This window comes from Bidens hawaiensis, unplaced genomic scaffold (genome assembly GCF_021521415.1).
Source record: "Bidens hawaiensis isolate Kalapana, Puna unplaced genomic scaffold, B.hawaiensis_p1.1 tig00020887_1, whole genome shotgun sequence".
Taxonomy (NCBI): Eukaryota; Viridiplantae; Streptophyta; class Magnoliopsida; order Asterales; family Asteraceae; genus Bidens; species Bidens hawaiensis.
The window spans coordinates 168,267-187,197 of record NW_027493214.1 but is presented as its reverse complement, the minus strand read 5'-3'; positions in this window follow the sequence as shown (position 1 = coordinate 187,197).

The following is an 18,931-nucleotide window of genomic DNA, read 5'->3' as shown; positions in this document are numbered from 1 at the left end:
TTCTTGATCGTTAAGTAACTGATCGTAAAGATACTATTATGCCCTCGTGTTTTGGGCTTACTTGTCCCCAAATTACGTTTTACTTTGACCATGTACTCAAGTTGGCATTTCCTCAACAAATAAAAAAAGACCTATATTATATCTATTATATAATTTTTTGAACAGCAAATTTTATAGAAAAGCGAGTAGAAAACTAGCAGAAACCCTGAGGGAAGACAATCAACGAAATCAAAAGACAGACAGATCAAACACTCGAAAAAACTCCTAAAACCATCAAAAACAAAGTAATATTTCCCACTGTATATAATATATTTCAAGATTATTAAATTTATGTATTTTCATTTTATTACATAATAAGAAAAAAATAAAATCACTATGATACATATCTCTCGTTTGGACCCTCTCAATTTTGAAATATTCACTTTAAGTCCTTTTTAATTCTTAGAGACATCAGTCGTAGCCTGTGCAAGTGCAAAGCACATGGCTTATTCCTCCTAAGAATATATTAGAGAGGACCACATATTTCTTTTGGTTTCGTCTCCTTTCGAATTATAGCTTAAATAACAAAAAAATAATGCTTGTGCTTCACAATAACTCTTTGTCAATTGCAACAACCGCATACAAATTCCTGATTTCTAATTGTATTTTCTACATGATGTGTACGGTCGACAGATCTGATTGTCATTGATACTCGTCTATATTTTATGATTGTAGTTTGATAATTGATCATCAAACATGAATGGAAATGGTAGAACGACCTATTTCAAAAGAGTAATGCAAGATGTGGCAACAATGTTACTGTTGACTGGGTTCCGATAACTGGCATGCTAGACTTTATGAAAATTGTTGGTTTGTTATTATCATACGGTTGATTTATAGGTTGTAGATAAGAGAACTAGGATGAATGACGAACTCTTGTTAATTTCAAGATTCAAGAATATGATTAGCATCTTTGGTTTTATAAGAAGTTAGACGACATTATTGGTAGTTTGAAATAATTATATATCACGAGGGGCCGCGGTGAAACATTATAATGAGAGTAGGTCAAGTGTGAAAAAATGACTTTTCATTTTTAGTCTATTGGAAAGAGACAACTAGGTTCGTCTAAATCGAATGTTGGTACACACAATAAGGCAAAGGTGGAAACGAAAGACCCTTAAGCTTGAAACACCTAAGGCAATATATAGATGAGACCAAGCATGAGGGGCTTCACTACTGAAAAAACATAGTAGCATTAACGAAGACTGTTTGTGTTTAACTCCCAATGAATCAACCACGAGTTTTAAAACAATAGTTAAAAAGTTTAACAATCCATCGGTAATCCATCAATAATTACCGAACGCATAGGTGGCATATAGCTTAGCATAGAAAAGGAGAACTTTACCAATGAACCAACGTTGGGAGTAAGCCCAAATCTAAGACGGGGTTGTTACAATGAGTAATAGTATGAAATTTTTCGTTGCATTATTATGCTCTTTAACTTACATGGCTTGGGGTTAGAGTTGACCCATAACACGGTTTGGTCGATATCAAATTTATATCAAGGCTAAAACCAATGTCTCATTCGTTATCACAAGCAGTATTATTATATTATAAACTTTATTCTTCGATGACGTATGATTTGAGTCACTAGTGGGTCGTTGCCAAGATAAAACCAAGGGGTATATTTGAGCTCTCACAATATGGTTGATACAGATAATTTATATGAAGAAAAATTCTTTCAAATCAATGAAAGGGTAACATTTCAACATTTTCTCCAGTGAATGAAGATACCGAAACAATTTGTCTTGTTACGGCGAGTTCATCGAACTCAACTTTCATAATAGTAAGGATGCTAGCGACAATGAAGAGAGTACTTGAAGGAACATATGATGATAGGGGAGAGTAAATATCAAACTATTTTTAATCATTTTTTTGACAACTAGCGTATTTATAATAAATTAACCGTGGTAACTTTGCTTGTTTGTAGTATATACTGAAGTTTTGTTTCATACTTTTTATGATATTTTGTAACAGGGGTAAGCCAGTACGTTTCTCTAAAGTTTGGTGGAGGTGGTAAGTTTTCCAATACACACACATATATATTGTATGTGTAGAGGATTTTAAACATGTTAACATTTAACATTCCTTAACCATGAAAGTTTTGGATTTTATGGACCGGTTTGGTAAAGTCAACGCAGTTGACCGAGTTTTGACCCGTAAGAGTTACATCTTGGGTAATGAGCATAAAATCCGCTTAAATTAGTTAACCGGTATTGACGATATTTAACGTGATTATTATTTATATCATATATAAATAATAATTTTAAAGTTTATTTATTAAATAAATAAGCATGGACCAGACTTTTAATCGAGTTGGACTTTAAGGCCTAATTAACATTTATTAATATATGAGATTATATGATAATAAAATATTAATGAATAATGAATAAAAAAAAAGAGGAAAAAGGAAACATAAGGCCTAGCTCGTTTATGTATATATATCTCCAAAAGGTTTGGAGAAATAGGTATGCAGCCGCAAAACCAATTCCCTGTTAATTGGTTTTTACGGTAACTCTAAAAGGAGAAGTCGCCGCCTCCTCAAGCCGTCGACTGATACCGTGTAGCGTTGCAAGCCGCGCTGCACCGTCCGGACTCCATCAACTGGGTTTGCTACTGCCGCCGGACCTATTCGCCGCCACCACAAGCCAGGTTGTCACGTATCGTCACCTAGCGTCGTTCGTTAACTCTCGGTGTCTCAATCGGTTATTCATTAACTGAGGTATATATTTATATCATTGGTAGTTAATAATATATTGTTTAATATTACCGTGCTCGTATGGTTTTGTAACCGGATCCTGTCGGGTTTAGTTTCGGTGCTGATTACTCGTTTACATTCCGCTGCGCATTTATTAATTAATAAGATTAATTATTATTTGTCATGTTTATTAAACCGGTTTTAATAAATAAAATTTTGACTAATCACCACTGAAACCCAACAGAATGGAGTGGTATGCTATTCGTTAACCCTTGCAAATCAGCTTTAATGCTCTGGTGGTGTGGTGTGTGTTGGGGGGGGGAACGTGCTTTAAGTGTTTAATGTTGTGTGTTTTAATTTTTTATATGTATCGAACACGAGTATTTTGAGTGGTTTTATGATTGCAGGTGCTCAGAGATTAAAGGAACTAATTTGGAGTACTTAGGAAGACAAGAGATCAAGTTATGGATGAAGGGAAGCAATCGGGGGTTCAAAACGATGAGCAATCTTAAATGAAATGAAAAAAATTGTTCTGGTACTGTAGCAACCGTAAGCTACGGTGCCTAACCTGTAGCTAGCGGTGGAGTGGATGAAAAGAACCCGTAAAACAGAGAAGAAGAACCGTAGCCTATGGGCAAGCCGTAGCTTACGGTCTGGCCTGACGGGAATAGTCTGTTTAGAGTAATTTTCTTCCATATTTGAGCAGGGTAAAACCTTATATCGATTATTCTTCATACCATATCATAGTTGGACGGCTTTTGGGCTATTCACCAGTACCATATATTCAATCATCACAATCGTCCATATTATCACCCGCTCAATAATAAATGAAACTATTCAAGATCCAGATGCAAGGCAAAATCCTTTATAACCATCTTCGGGCATAGGGTTGTGTTTGTGGCTAGACTTTTGGTACTTTAACTTTCTTTATTGGATTTGGATTTGGTTAATCATTTGGTTAGTCGAAACTTTATGTTTGTTTATGTAAGGCCTCGAGCCCGGGTACCCTACAATTGGGTGTCAGATTTACTCATAAACACAGTTCTAAAATCAAAGTTAAGTAAAACTTTTTGCGGAAATATAAAAGTCAACCATTCTTACAAACCGACAAGTACTTGTCTTAAATAACAAAACAAAAGTCTTAACAATAAACCTAAAACGACATGTGAGTTTTCTTTCTTCAGATGCCAGTCTTCTCTTTAATGCCACGCGTCGCTCCTCAAGCTACCTGTATCATTCTTTTCACCTACGTGCATACTAAACGTCAGCTACGCTGAGTGAGTTCTAGTTAATCAGTTAACATACATTACATTCATATTCTTACTTATACGTATCCAATGGTACGTATTACATACTTAACTTACTAACATTTCCTTCATACATGCATACACACTTTCTTTCTTTCACAATTTCTTACGGTATACCATATAATTATCTATCTCTACCATCTCAGATATTATTAGGGTCTAGTCCTTTCTGTCTCAGATATTATTAGGGTTTGGTCCCTTTTGTCTCAAATATTATTAGGGTCTGCTCCCTCATGTCTCAGATATTATTAGGGTCTGTTCCCTTATGTCTCAGATATTATTAGGGTCTGATCCCTCTTTCACGAATAACCATACAACCATACATTCATTACCATACATTCATGCATATTCTATATATCTTCAATTATATATATGTGTATATATACATATACATACATACATATATATATCATACTCTATATATCTTCAATTATATATATGTATATATATATATACACACACGTATTCATACACGATAACATACATATTCTTACTCTATTAATATCATTCAATTCGTAAACATTCATCAAACATACACTTACCACTTAAGGCAAGTGTATTAACTAACACATAGGAGTATGCACACAGCCTCGAAAAACATCACAGAGAAAAGGGGCTAGAAACTCACCTAGATCCTGTTACGCTCAGAGTTAATACCAATCCTCTTCCTTAGTTATGCACGGCTAACTGTTTAACAAATTTACAAGTATCAATCACCTCGCTCTAACTACCTCGAACTTATAAGTTAACGAACCCCTTAACGAACGTGGGTGGGGGGGGGGGGGTTGGCTTAAAATCAACTTTTCGAATCGATTGGATTCCATTCGAGTCGGCCCAGCTCGGCTCGAATGTAATATTCCATTCAAGTCAACTATGGTCGAGTCGAACAGAATATTCCATTCGAGTCAACTATGGTCGACTTGAATGGATCAATTCATTCGAGTCGACCTAGCTCAGGAGACTTGGCTCGTGTGACATCTGCCCTGATCCGACCCGACCCAGGTACCCGTTTCTCTGACCCGATCTCTTTCTTTTATGATTTAATATTTATTTATACTTATATTTTACTTTTAATAATAATAATATATTTTCCTTCCCGCCTCTCTCTCTCTTTCTTTCCGCCGTCCCGTCCCTCTTCCTTCTCTCTTTCCGCCTTCTTTTCCCTCTTGTCGCCGTCCCACCCTTACGCCTTGTTTCCCTCTTTTTCTTCTAACTCTTTGCTTGTCCTTTGTTCCTTCCCGCCTAAGGTTGTCTGCGCAGCTCCACGCGCCAGACTCCCTTACAAGGAATCCTGCGTGAAGACCACCTGTTTCAGCGATTCGCGAGACGAACTCTTCTCGCAGCGCGCTAAGGATTTGTAATTCTTCTCGCAGCGCGCTAAGAACGGTAGTTCTTCCCGCGACGCGCTAAGGATTTGTAGTTCTTCTCGCAGCGCGCTAAGAATCGTAGTTCATCCCTCGACGCGCGAAGAATTATAGTTCTTCCCGCGGCGCGCTAGGAATTTTAGTTCCTCCCGCGGCGCGCTAAGAAATGTGATTCTTCCCGCGACGCGTTAAGGTTGGTTCTGTCTGCCTTCGCGCTCGCGCACTTTTGCCTTCGCGCTCCAGCCTTCTCGCGCTATGTCTTGAGTCTTTCCTTCTGTTTAATCTAGCCGTTGCTTTTGTGTTGTCTTATCTTTTGTGCTGATTGACCTAATCTGCTTTATGTCTGAAAAGTTACTTTCGGCGCAGCATGCGCGCCAACCCCATTTGTTGGCAGAAAAAGTGACTGACATAATCTTTTGAGATCTGCTTTTGCCATGCTTGACCAGTACATTTATCTGAACCGCCCATGCCTTTTTACTGTTCCCTGACAGCTTTATCTTGCCCCCTGCAGCTGCCATATCTTTTGATATCTTTTACTTGCTTTTGATATCTTTTGTTATCTTTTGTTTTGTCTTGTTCTGTTTGTCTTGGAACCTTTTCCCCTTTTTCTGGATTTATGTCTCCTAGGGTTTTCCTATAAATAATAATCTTATTTTTCTTAACACTACACACACAAACACTTAATCTCTCCTGTTCTCCTTGCTCTCTGCCGCCTCCCTCTCTGCCTCCGTCTTCCTCCCTGTTCTGCCCTGCTTTTCCGGTAATATATATATATTATATATAATAATTTACTTATTAATTATGCTAACTTATAATCAAGACTTAAAACAAATCATTAAAACAATAATCTTTAATTATAGGTTAACTTGTGCTTGTTTAAAGTTGGTTCTTGCTTTATCTTACACCGCACCGATTATCAAGTGAGTAATCTCGTACCTAATCCCTTTTTATTTTTAATGTTTTGGGATGTTCATGTGTTCATACAAACTTAGAGTCTTAAACTTGTTTATGAACTTTAGTCGCGCAGTATCCCATGTGTTGAGGACGTTTACTTGGCTGTTTATTTGTATGTGTGTATCATTAACCGCTTTGTTCGGCCTATTCCGAAGTTTTCATGGATCCATTAGATGAACACGGGAGACCTATCGTTTACGGTTTTTCTTGTTTTACACTTGCACAGATGTTTTCTCGTTTTTGTGCTCAATTGGGAGCACGGATTGAACTATGAACTATGAGCTATGATCTATCTAGGCTTGATCACAATCTGATTGCACCCTTGTTAAACACCAGACATACACGTGTTGCGCGCAGATTTATTGTTATCTATTAAACTTGATTTCTCACCAACACGCAAGTGTTTGACGTTTATTTTAACACATGTTCAGGTTTGCAGTAGCTGTTTTGGAGCTTGTGGACACATAGGACGTTTTTACTTTTGGACCTAGATTAAAATGTATCAAGACAAGTTATTGCTGTTCGAATATTTTGATTTATAATATATTGATTTATGTTGGTTTATTTATATCTTATGTATACGTTGCGCATGCGTGAATGAATATATTTATTAAATATTGACACCCAATAGTGTCACGAGTAATGAAACAATATGTGGCGCCCCGATGTATAATCCGCCTTTGGTCGGGGTGTTACAGATTGGTATCAGAGCTCGTTGACTTTAGGATAGGTGGTTAGACGTAACGGCCTAGAATACCTAAGAGTCCCTTCTCGCGCATGAGAGAAATCTCATGTTTGCGCGCTTATTGTTAAATTACTCGTTATTTATAAATATGCTCGCGCTTGCGCAGTATATGATTTTATGTTTTATTCCGCGATATTTCGATTTTTGTTGAATTTCGATTTTTATTGATTTTTCTTACATATTCGTTTGTTGGATTTGAAAATCTGAAAAGTCATGGTGATACATGAATAGTTGATTTTCAATTTCCATTTACGATTATGTTCTGAGGTTGGAGACTTGAAAAGTCATGGTGATACATGAATTGTCAACCTCCAATACTCATTTTCTTGTATATTTTATATTGAAGATTGAAAAGTCATGGTGATACATGAATCGTCAATCTCCAATACTCGTTTGCTCGTATATTTTAAATTGGGAATTCGGAAAGTCATGGTGATACAAGAATTGTCAACCTCCAATACTCATTTTCTTGTATATTTTATATTGAAGATTGAAAAGTCATGGTGATACATGAATCGTCAATCTCCAATACTCGTTTGCTCGTATATTTTAAATTGGGAATTCGGAAAGTCATGGTGATACATGAATTGTCGATTCTTGATTCGAATTCGTTACCTTTATTAAGTCTGCATTTAGGGTCATTTATTTTACTTTAACTTTTGACTGTAACTGACTCCGTGAAACCAAGCTTTATAAGATTAAAACTTTGCGCTAAAACCAAGATATTAACTAAAATTAAAATTTTTATAGAATGCCTCCGCTATCTCGCCGATTTCAGAGAAGAGAAGCCTCGCGCATGCGTAGACAGCAACGTTCCCAGGAAATGGCCGCCGCGATAGCCCAAGCCTTGAGCCAAAATAATACCTCCAGTTATAACATTAAATCCTTTAACGCGGGTAACCCTCCAAAGTTCACAGGTCTTGAAGGAGCCACCGTGATGCTCCAGTGGCTCGAGAAGATTGAAAACACTTTCCTCCACACCCAATGCCCCTCAGACAGACGAACCCTGTATGCTTCCAGTGTCCTGGAATCTAGAGCGCTTACATGGTGGAATGGAGTAGCTCATGCGCGTGGCGCAGAGGCTGCTTCTAGCATGACATGGGAGGAATTCAAGGAAATTCTTACGCGAGAATTCTGCCCTCCCAACGAAGTTAAGCGCCTGGAGGAAGAATTTTGGAATCTTAAGCAGTACAGTGGCGAAGCGCGCGAGTACGCGACGCGTTTCCATGAACTAAGCCTGCTTGTTCCTCACCTTGTTACCCCTTCCCGCCGAGCCATCGAGAAATTCCTTGGGGGTCTCCCCATGGAAATTCAAGATTCTGTATGGGCCAGAAACCCAGCAACCCTCTCTGACGCCATCTAGTTGGCCGCTGTGCTCAGCGACAACCATGTCAGAGCAGGAACCCTGTTCCTGCGGGGAACTGAGAAGACCAAACCCACCAAGACTGCCCCTGAACCAACAGAAACCAAACCTGAACCCTCAAACCGTAACAACCTCAAGCGCAGGCGCAAGGCCTATGCGCTTACCAACCCGCCCATTGTCCAGCAACCCATCTACCAACCTCCAGTTTACGCGCCTAACCCACTGTCAACCTACCCAACACCTCCTGTAGTCCATAACTATGCCTTAACCAATCCCGCACTCCCTGCCCCGCCACCTAAGAAACCTTACACAGGAAATCAACCCTTTTGCCCAACCTGTAGACTTCACCACCCAACCCAAACCCCGTGTCGACAATGTAACCGATGTGGCCGCGTTGGTCACTCTGCCGAATACTGTAGAGTCCCTTCCGCCAACCCAATTGCGCCAACACCACCAGTCTACCCGCAGAATCCACAACCAACCTACCAAAACCCACGACCCAGGTCGTGCTATAACTGCGGTGATCCCAGTCATTTCCGGAACGCGTGCCCGAGACTACAAGTGCAAATCACACAAGCGAATCCGGTGAACCAGATTTCGAACCAAGTGACGCGTGGACGAGCTTTTAACATAACCGCGCACCAAGCGCAAGCGAATAATGACGTAGTGAATGGTACATTTTTGCTTAACGGATTTTATGCTTCTATACTTTTTGATACTGGCGCCGATCGAAGTTTTATCTCTCGCGCCTTCTAGCAGAAGCTTGCGCGACCGCGCGATAACTTAAAAGAAGATTTTTCAGTTGAATTGGCTAACGGTGAAACTGTTTTAATTAACTCGGTGATTAAAGATTGCACGCTTAACCTTAACGAAAACGATTTCCTGATCGATCTCATCCCCATGCCTCTTGGAAGCTTTGATGTTATCATTGGTATGGACTGGCTCTCGAATAATCGCGCCGAAGTTATTTGCGCCAAGAAGATGATTCGCATACCTCGAGAAAATGGTGATCTTCATATCTACGGCGAAAAACCCTCCCGCGGTCTTAAACTTATGTCTTGCGCCGAAGCCCAAAGACTCATGCGGAAAAGGTGTATTGCATTTTTAGCCCATGTGGTTAAACCTGCTGAAGAAAAGAAGCTTCGCGATATCCCTGTTGTGCGTGATTTCCCTGAAGTTTTTCCTGATGATCTTCCTGGTATCCCTCCCGCTCGTGAAGTCGAGTTCCGTATTGATCTTGTCCCTGGTGCTTCCCCCGTAGCTAAATCTCCTTACCGTCTTGCGCCCGCTGAGATGCAAGAATTGGCAAGTCAAATTCAAGAGCTGACTGCTAAAGGATTCATTCGCCCTAGCTCTTCGCCCTGGGGTGCTCCGGTGTTGTTCGTTAAAAAGAAAGATGGATCGTTTCGCATGTGTATTGATTACCGCGAGTTGAACAAACTCACCATTAAAAACCGGTATCCCTTACCGCGTATTGACGACCTCTTTGATCAACTCCAAGGTGCCTCTTGTTTCTCGAAGATTGATCTCCGCTCTGGCTATCACCAGTTGCGCATCCGCGATGAAGATGTTCCGAAGACTGCTTTTCGAACTCGTTATGGCCATTTTGAATTCTTGGTCATGTCCTTCGGTTTAACCAACGCACCCGCCGTTTTCATGGATCTAATGAATCGGGTGTGTAGGCCTTTCTTGGATAAATTCGTGATTGTGTTTATCGATGATGTTCTGGTGTATTCTAAGACCAAGGCCGAGCACGAGCAACATCTTCGGTTGGTGTTGCAAAAGCTTAGAGCTGAGCAACTCTATGCTAAGCTTTCCAAGTGTGAATTCTGGTCTGATGAAGTACAGTTTCTTGGCCATGTTGTGAACAAGATGGGTATTCATGTCGACCCATCCAAAATTGAAGCAATCAAGAACTGGATTACGCCATCCTCTCCTTCTGAGATCCGCTCCTTTCTGGGCTTAGCTGGTTACTACCGGCGATTTATTTCGAACTTCTCAAAGATCGCTTTGCCTTTAACAGCTCTAACGCACAAAGGTAAACCGTATATTTGGGGCTCGAAGCAAGAAGAAGCCTTTCTAACGCTCAAGCGTTTGTTGTGTGAAGCTCCTGTTCTTGCGCTACCTGAGGGTAATGAAGATTTTGTCGTGTATTGCGATGCATCCAACCAAGGTCTCGGTTGTGTTCTTATGCAACGAGGCAAGGTTATCGCTTACGCATCAAGGCAACTCAAGGTTCATGAAAAGAATTATACAACTCACGATCTCGAACTTGGTGCAGTTGTTTTTGCCTTAAAGATCTGGAGACACTACCTTTATGGCACTAAGTGTATCCTTTACACTGACCATAAAAGCCTTCAGCATATCTTTGATCAAAAGGAACTTAACATGAGGCAACGCCGATGGAACGAACTCATCAGCGATTACGATTGTGAGATCCGGTATCATCCTGGTAAGGCTAATGTGGTAGCCGATGCGCTCAGCCGAAAACCCTGCCAGCTTAACTGTATCTTGCCGCGCACGCAGCTTCACTTTGCGCCGATTCAGAGCAATCTTGAATCACGCATTCGCGACGCGCAGCGCGCATCCATCAGTAATGGTAACCTTCGCGCCGAGTTAGCGTGTGGCGCGGAAGCGCATTTTGTCCCTAATCTGAGTGGAATTCTCTGCTATCTTAATCGCATCTGGATTCCCTTTGATGAGAATCTTCGCGCTGATATCCTGAGTGAGGCGCATAAATCTCGGTATTCTATTCATCCCGGCGCTGATAAGATGTACAAGGATTTGCGCATTACTTATTGGTGGCCCGGTATGAAAAAGGATATTGCTGTGTTCGTAGCTAGATGCCTGACTTGTTCTAAAGTAAAAGCTGAACACCAACGCCCATCTGGTTTGCTCGAACAACCTGAAATTCCTACGTGGAAATGGGAATGTGTAGCGATGGACTTTATTACCAAGTTACCTTTGACAGCAAGCAAACATGATAGCATTTGGGTAATAGTGGATCGATTGACTAAGTCTGCTCACTTTCTGCCCATTCGTGAAAACTACCGTGTTAAGCAACTCGCGCAGCTTTATGTCAAGGAAATTGTCTGCCGCCATGGTACTCCTTTGAGCATCATATCCGATCGCGATGGCCGTTTTATATCTCGCTTTTGGAAATCTCTCCAATCTGCGCTAGGAACTCGCTTGGACATGAGTACGGCATATCATCCCCAGACTGACGGTCAGTCTGAGCGAACTATTCAAACTCTTGAGGATATGCTCCGATCTTGTGTTCTTGATTTTGGAGGTAATTGGGATTCGCACCTGCCTTTGATCGAGTTCTCTTATAATAACAGCTATCATTCCAGTATCGGTATGGCCCCATTTGAAGCACTTTACGGTCGTAAGTGCCGCTCCCCGATTTGCTGGAGCGAAGTGGGTGAAACTCAAATCACAGGACCCGAACTTGTTCAAGAGACAACCGATAAGATCGCCAAGATCCGTGATCATCTGCTGACTGCCAGAAGCCGACAGAAGAGTTACGCAGATCGTAGGCGGAAGCCTCTCGAATTTCAGGTTGGTGATCTTGTTCTCCTCAAAGTGTCGCCTTGGAAAGGTGTTGTCCGCTTTGGGAAGAAAGGTAAGCTTGCTCCTCGATATGTTGGACCATTTAAGATTCTCGCGCGTGTGGGAAAAGTTGCCTACAGACTTGACCTGCCGCCCGCGCTCAGTAATGTGCATCCAACGTTCCATGTATCCAATCTCAAGAAGTGTTTAGCTGACGAGAACCTTCACATTCCACTTGATGAAGTTCAAGTTGATGAAACTATGCATTTCGTTGAGAAGCCTGTTGAGATTATGGATCGCGAGGTAAAGCAAACCAAGCGCAGTCGTATCCCTATCGTGAAAGTTCGCTGGGAGTCCAAGCGCGGAGCCGAGTTTACATGGGAAAGGGAAGATCAAATGAAGATCAAGTACCCGCACCTGTTCTCTGCGCAACCTACTTCGAGATAAATTTCGGGACGAAATTTCTTAAAGTAGGGGAGACTGTGACATCTGCCCTGATCCGACCCGACCCAGGTACCCGTTTCTCTGACCCGATCTCTTTCTTTTATGATTTAATATTTATTTATACTTATATTTTACTTTTAATAATAATAATATATTTTCCTTCCCGCCTCTCTCTCTCTTTCTTTCCGCCGTCCCGTCCCTCTTCCTTCTCTCTTTCCGCCTTCTTTTCCCTCTTGTCGCCGTCCCACCCTTACGCCTTGTTTCCCTCTTTTTCTTCTAACTCTTTGCTTGTCCTTTGTTCCTTCCCGCCTAAGGTTGTCTGCGCAGCTCCACGCGCCAGACTCCCTTACAAGGAATCCTGCGTGAAGACCACCTGTTTCAGCGATTCGCGAGACGAACTCTTCTCGCAGCGCGCTAAGGATTTGTAATTCTTCTCGCAGCGCGCTAAGAACGGTAGTTCTTCCCGCGACGCGCTAAGGATTTGTAGTTCTTCTCGCAGCGCGCTAAGAATCGTAGTTCATCCCTCGACGCGCGAAGAATTATAGTTCTTCCCGCGGCGCGCTAGGAATTTTAGTTCCTCCCGCGGCGCGCTAAGAAATGTGATTCTTCCCGCGACGCGTTAAGGTTGGTTCTGTCTGCCTTCGCGCTCGCGCACTTTTGCCTTCGCGCTCCAGCCTTCTCGCGCTATGTCTTGAGTCTTTCCTTCTGTTTAATCTAGCCGTTGCTTTTGTGTTGTCTTATCTTTTGTGCTGATTGACCTAATCTGCTTTATGTCTGAAAAGTTACTTTCGGCGCAGCATGCGCGCCAACCCCATTTGTTGGCAGAAAAAGTGACTGACATAATCTTTTGAGATCTGCTTTTGCCATGCTTGACCAGTACCTTTATCTGAACCGCCCATGCCTTTTTACTGTTCCCTGACAGCTTTATCTTGCCCCCTGCAGCTGCCATATCTTTTGATATCTTTTACTTGCTTTTGATATCTTTTGTTATCTTTTGTTTTGTCTTGTTCTGTTTGTCTTGGAACCTTTTCCCCTTTTTCTGGATTTATGTCTCCTAGGGTTTTCCTATAAATAATAATCTTATTTTTCTTAACACTACACACACAAACACTTAATCTCTCCTGTTCTCCTTGCTCTCTGCCGCCTCCCTCTCTGCCTCCGTCTTCCTCCCTGTTCTGCCCTGCTTTTCCGGTAATATATATATATTATATATAATAATTTACTTATTAATTATGCTAACTTATAATCAAGACTTAAAACAAATCATTAAAACAATAATCTTTAATTATAGGTTAACTTGTGCTTGTTTAAAGTTGGTTCTTGCTTTATCTTACACCGCACCGATTATCAAGTGAGTAATCTCGTACCTAATCCCTTTTTATTTTTAATGTTTTGGGATGTTCATGTGTTCATACAAACTTAGAGTCTTAAACTTGTTTATGAACTTTAGTCGCGCAGTATCCCATGTGTTGAGGACGTTTACTTGGCTGTTTATTTGTATGTGTGTATCATTAACCGCTTTGTTCGGCCTATTCCGAAGTTTTCATGGATCCATTAGATGAACACGGGAGACCTATCGTTTACGGTTTTTCTTGTTTTACACTTGCACAGATGTTTTCTCGTTTTTGTGCTCAATTGGGAGCACGGATTGAACTATGAACTATGAGCTATGATCTATCTAGGCTTGATCACAATCTGATTGCACCCTTGTTAAACACCAGACATACACGTGTTGCGCGCAGATTTATTGTTATCTATTAAACTTGATTTCTCACCAACACGCAAGTGTTTGACGTTTATTTTAACACATGTTCAGGTTTGCAGTAGCTGTTTTGGAGCTTGTGGACACATAGGACGTTTTTACTTTTGGACCTAGATTAAAATGTATCAAGACAAGTTATTGCTGTTCGAATATTTTGATTTATAATATATTGATTTATGTTGGTTTATTTATATCTTATGTATACGTTGCGCATGCGTGAATGAATATATTTATTAAATATTGACACCCAATAGTGTCACGAGTAATGAAACAATATGTGGCGCCCCGATGTATAATCCGCCTTTGGTCGGGGTGTTACAGCTCGTTTCCCGATTCGTCTCGGCTCGTTTCATTAGGAGAAGTTTCGGGTTATAAAACTTTCATTTCCTTGCTCGGTAAGACCCGAACACCATTTGCTCAAACCATCTATCCCAACTAACTTTCTCACCACAAGGTTCACACTTTTCTTGTATGACAAGTCCCGATTCCTTTAAATCTTGGAATCTTAACACAAACTATCACAAAACCTAACCTTTAATCTAAAACATACCTTTATAGGTTTGGCTTGGTTTTGAATCTTGAACTACTTTTATATCTAGATGGGATTCTTTGTTGCTCGAATAAGGTTCAACTTGCTAACCTTGAGTCTTCGATGCAATATGGAAGGAAGGGAGGGTTTGTGTGTGTGTACAGGGAGCGTCTTTGTGTAATTGCATGTCTGAATGAAGGTAGGTGATGATGTTATGAGAATGATTAGGGTTTCAGGGAGGTTTAAAAGTTCATATACTCCAAGCCTATGGACCTTAGGCCCGTAATTATTCTTAAATCCACAAACGAATCCTAAGCCTACCACTTTATCCTATTATTATCTAACGGAATTATATAACGACACACGACAATTAAATAAAAGCTTCTTTTATTTATTATTTCTTAAAAATACGTGTGTTACAGTTTATGTGATTGAATAGTTTTTCATAACTGAATGCTTTAAAGTTTTGTCAGTTAATTGTTTTGTGGTTATCAACTTTTAGGATTAAGTTCTTAGAGTTATTGACCCGTTTATATTTAACCATTAAGCTGATTGTATTTATCATACCCTGAAACTAGTAATCAATTATATTATTATTCCTTCAAACCAATTGTTCGGATTAAGTTATATCAATTAGTAAGGTCAAATATTTAGTCTTTTGACTATAGGTATAAACAAACGAGTTTTACAAGTAGGTTAATCAACCGGTCTAGTCTGCTTCACAACATGAACCCTAGAGTTTGGTTATCTCTCTCATATTGTTTTACAATCAAAGAGTAATCGTGTTCAAACAATCAAATCATTCAAATCGCTTGACATAATTTGTCCGTCTAGTTTATTCGTTAATAAATTATGAGTTTAATTTGCACTTTTTCTTTGATTTTCTGATAATACGACCTTATTTACCCATACTAGTTCTAGGTATTTAAGCATTAAAATTCTTGTTTTTTATTAGCCCATGACAGCTACATCGGGCTTTAAGATATAGCTCTGAGCCTAAGCATAACACTTTTATCCATTGTTACCACACTTTATATGCTTTCACTTACATTAATTGTACATTATTTTCCAAATTCAAAATAACTTTTTTTTTCTTTTTGGCTTAATTTTCAAGTGCAAGTGCAACATCTTTTTAACATGCATTCACACTCTTATTTTGAAACTATTTCATATTAATATTTCTCTAAATCATGGCAATACTATTATATATATTCGTGTACTTGAAAAGCTTGTTTAAATATGAATTCGACTATCAATAAGATGCAGAAGTCAACACAGAAAGTAGCCAACTACAATTATAGTGTACTACTGAAATCATCTTCCACACTGCTGTCTGTTTGATTTTATTATATTTCAAAAATCTCCACTCTTTTCGTTTTACACATGCCAAAATCAAAGTTATCCAATATATTAACGAACACTAAAACTACAACAAATAATAAAAGGAAACACATAAGCCGAAGGACTCAATTCGACAGTCATATGCAATTAACAGAATCAATATAGAAGGGCCGTCTCCGAAATGTGCTAAAAAATTTTGGACCAAAGACAAAAAAGGTTTTGGGCATTAAGTAAAAGGTTTTTTCTTTTTGTTTGAATATTTAAATGTTTAAACGGGGCTTATTTGATTATGATTTGAGTTGTATACATTTGCCACTACACCAAACTAATAGTTGTGTAAGTGAGTTTAAACATTTAAATTGCATATTTGTTTATATATATATACTAGGTTAGAACCCGTGTGACACACGGTTTAGTAAAAAATATAATAAAACAAAATAAAATAAACATATATATACATAATAAGATAGATAATGGGTTCATATTATATAAGCAATTATATTACTTTAAGTAAGAATATAAATTACAATTCTCTAAATATTTCGTTCACTGGTTTACAGTCATCGCAACATATGTATCGGAAAATTTTAATGTATATCAATTAAATTTTAATAAAACTACTTACAATTATTTTGAACTAAACATAAACCCAAGCCAGTCATTTAAAATTACTTACAATTAATTGTATGATAAGAGTGATATAAAGTTACATTATGATGTGCAGACTGGCAAGATATTTGGGAGGGGTTCTTCTTTTTGTTATCACAAATCATTTTTGTTATCCTTCGGTTTTCCTTTAAGATAGCTAAACTTTAAAAAATATATATATAATATAATATAATATAATAGTGATAGTAATATGGCTAGTTAAAAAAATGAAACTTACAATTTGTGGTCAATCTTTGTTGTGTTATTCGTTGTATAGAGATTAAATTCTCATTGGTGATACCTGTAAAAACAATAAAAAAATTAAAGATGATAATTTTACTAATAAATAAATAAATAACTATTATGTAATCAATAATAAGAATAAGAGTTTAGAGATATATACCATCAGTAATATTAGATAAAGATATTCGCAAGGTAGTATTGCTAAATGTAGAACACATCATCTCCTTAAAAATAATAAAAAGCCCATAGTTTCTCGAAAACAATCAACTAAGAATAAAAGTAATTCAAACATTGCATATTTGAAGACATTTACTTGTTAATCTATTAAACATTAAATCTTGTACTATATCAACTTGCTTTTTGGATAGTTTAATGTGTGTTTTTAAAGATAATATGTCTTTATTTAAATAATAATCGATAACTGATGACATACTTTATTTTGTTTTTTAATATGTCTCTAAGTAAAAAATCGATGTTATATAATGATCATAGAATTAGGGTTTCAATTGAAAGACAACAGATAACATATAAATCAACTACGTGAATCAGATTACATGATTCGGATTAAATGAATCGCATTAAGAAGATTGATCGAATGAACCTGTGAATCAATTGAATATGTGTAGGTGAATCGATTGACTTCGATTGAGGATGTTAACCCGATTGAATCTGTGAAGGTGAAACAATTGAATACGTGAATCTGATTACAAATGTTTGATAGCTACCCTGAATACTGATGAATTTCAATGTAATAGGTAGATAGTGATTGTAAGGGTTAGAACATGTGAATTGAGATGAAAAAAATTCTGAATATGATATGCATCGCAAGTTTGATTTTGAAATTGAATTAAAGTAATTAAAAATAGTTACGAAATGTCATGTGACACTTTGAAGAAATTTGATGTAAAATAGAAGGAGAATTTGTGGAAAACCCACTTGCCATGTACCACTTTGAAAACTCCTTGTTAATTTAAAATAAAAGGAAAGATATTGAGTTTTGAATTTAAAATAATTAAACTACAATAGGAATTGACATGTGCCATTTTGAAGACTCCTTGTTAATTATAAAAAAGAAAGGTTTTTTAAAAATTCACTTTTTTATTATATATATATATATATAAAATTCGGACCTAGCGGGGCGTCGGGCCGGAGGCGGTCGACCCCCCCCCCCCCCCCCAACTAGGGCCACGAAGCTATATGGGTGATAAAATGCTACCAGACACCCTCGCGAAAAAAAATACCACAATGCAAAACCCGACATCAATGAATTTCCATTGCGCTGCGCTAAGCTTGACAAGTTACACTATATGAGTAGTAAGGATTAAGGATATATTTGGAGCAAAAACGTTTGTGGGATACAATTGAATCCACTGCCGGAACCGAGCAAAAGAATAAACAAGTGGAAAAAAATTTTGGGATGCTTTGTTACGTTATGATGTCTGAATTTGAAGTGCTACAAATGGAAAACGGAGACACAATTAGCACCTTCACTGAAAAAATGCCTAGTATTCTTGCAAGAGCAGCGAGCCTCAAGACAACATTTAATGATGCAACTTTGGTAAACATATGACTAAACTTCGTCCCCAAAAGATTTATTCAAATACTTGTATCAATAGAGTAATATGTAAACTTAGATATCATGACAATGAATGAGGTAGTATGTAGATTAAAATCTAATTAATGAAGAAAGAAAAACAAGTAGGCGGATATGACAATTGACAAGTTACTATTTACTCGACAAGAAGGAAACACAAGTCGTGGTCAACACTTTGGTATTTGTGGCCGATAATCATACCAACCTACACGAGGCAGAGGCCATTTAGTCGACCTCATTTGTTATCTTCTATTAATCGACTATATGTAGAACTGTATAGTCATGGTTCAAATCTTTCCTTCAATAGTTTCCTATACAACGTTATCATGACCACCCACCCATCTAACA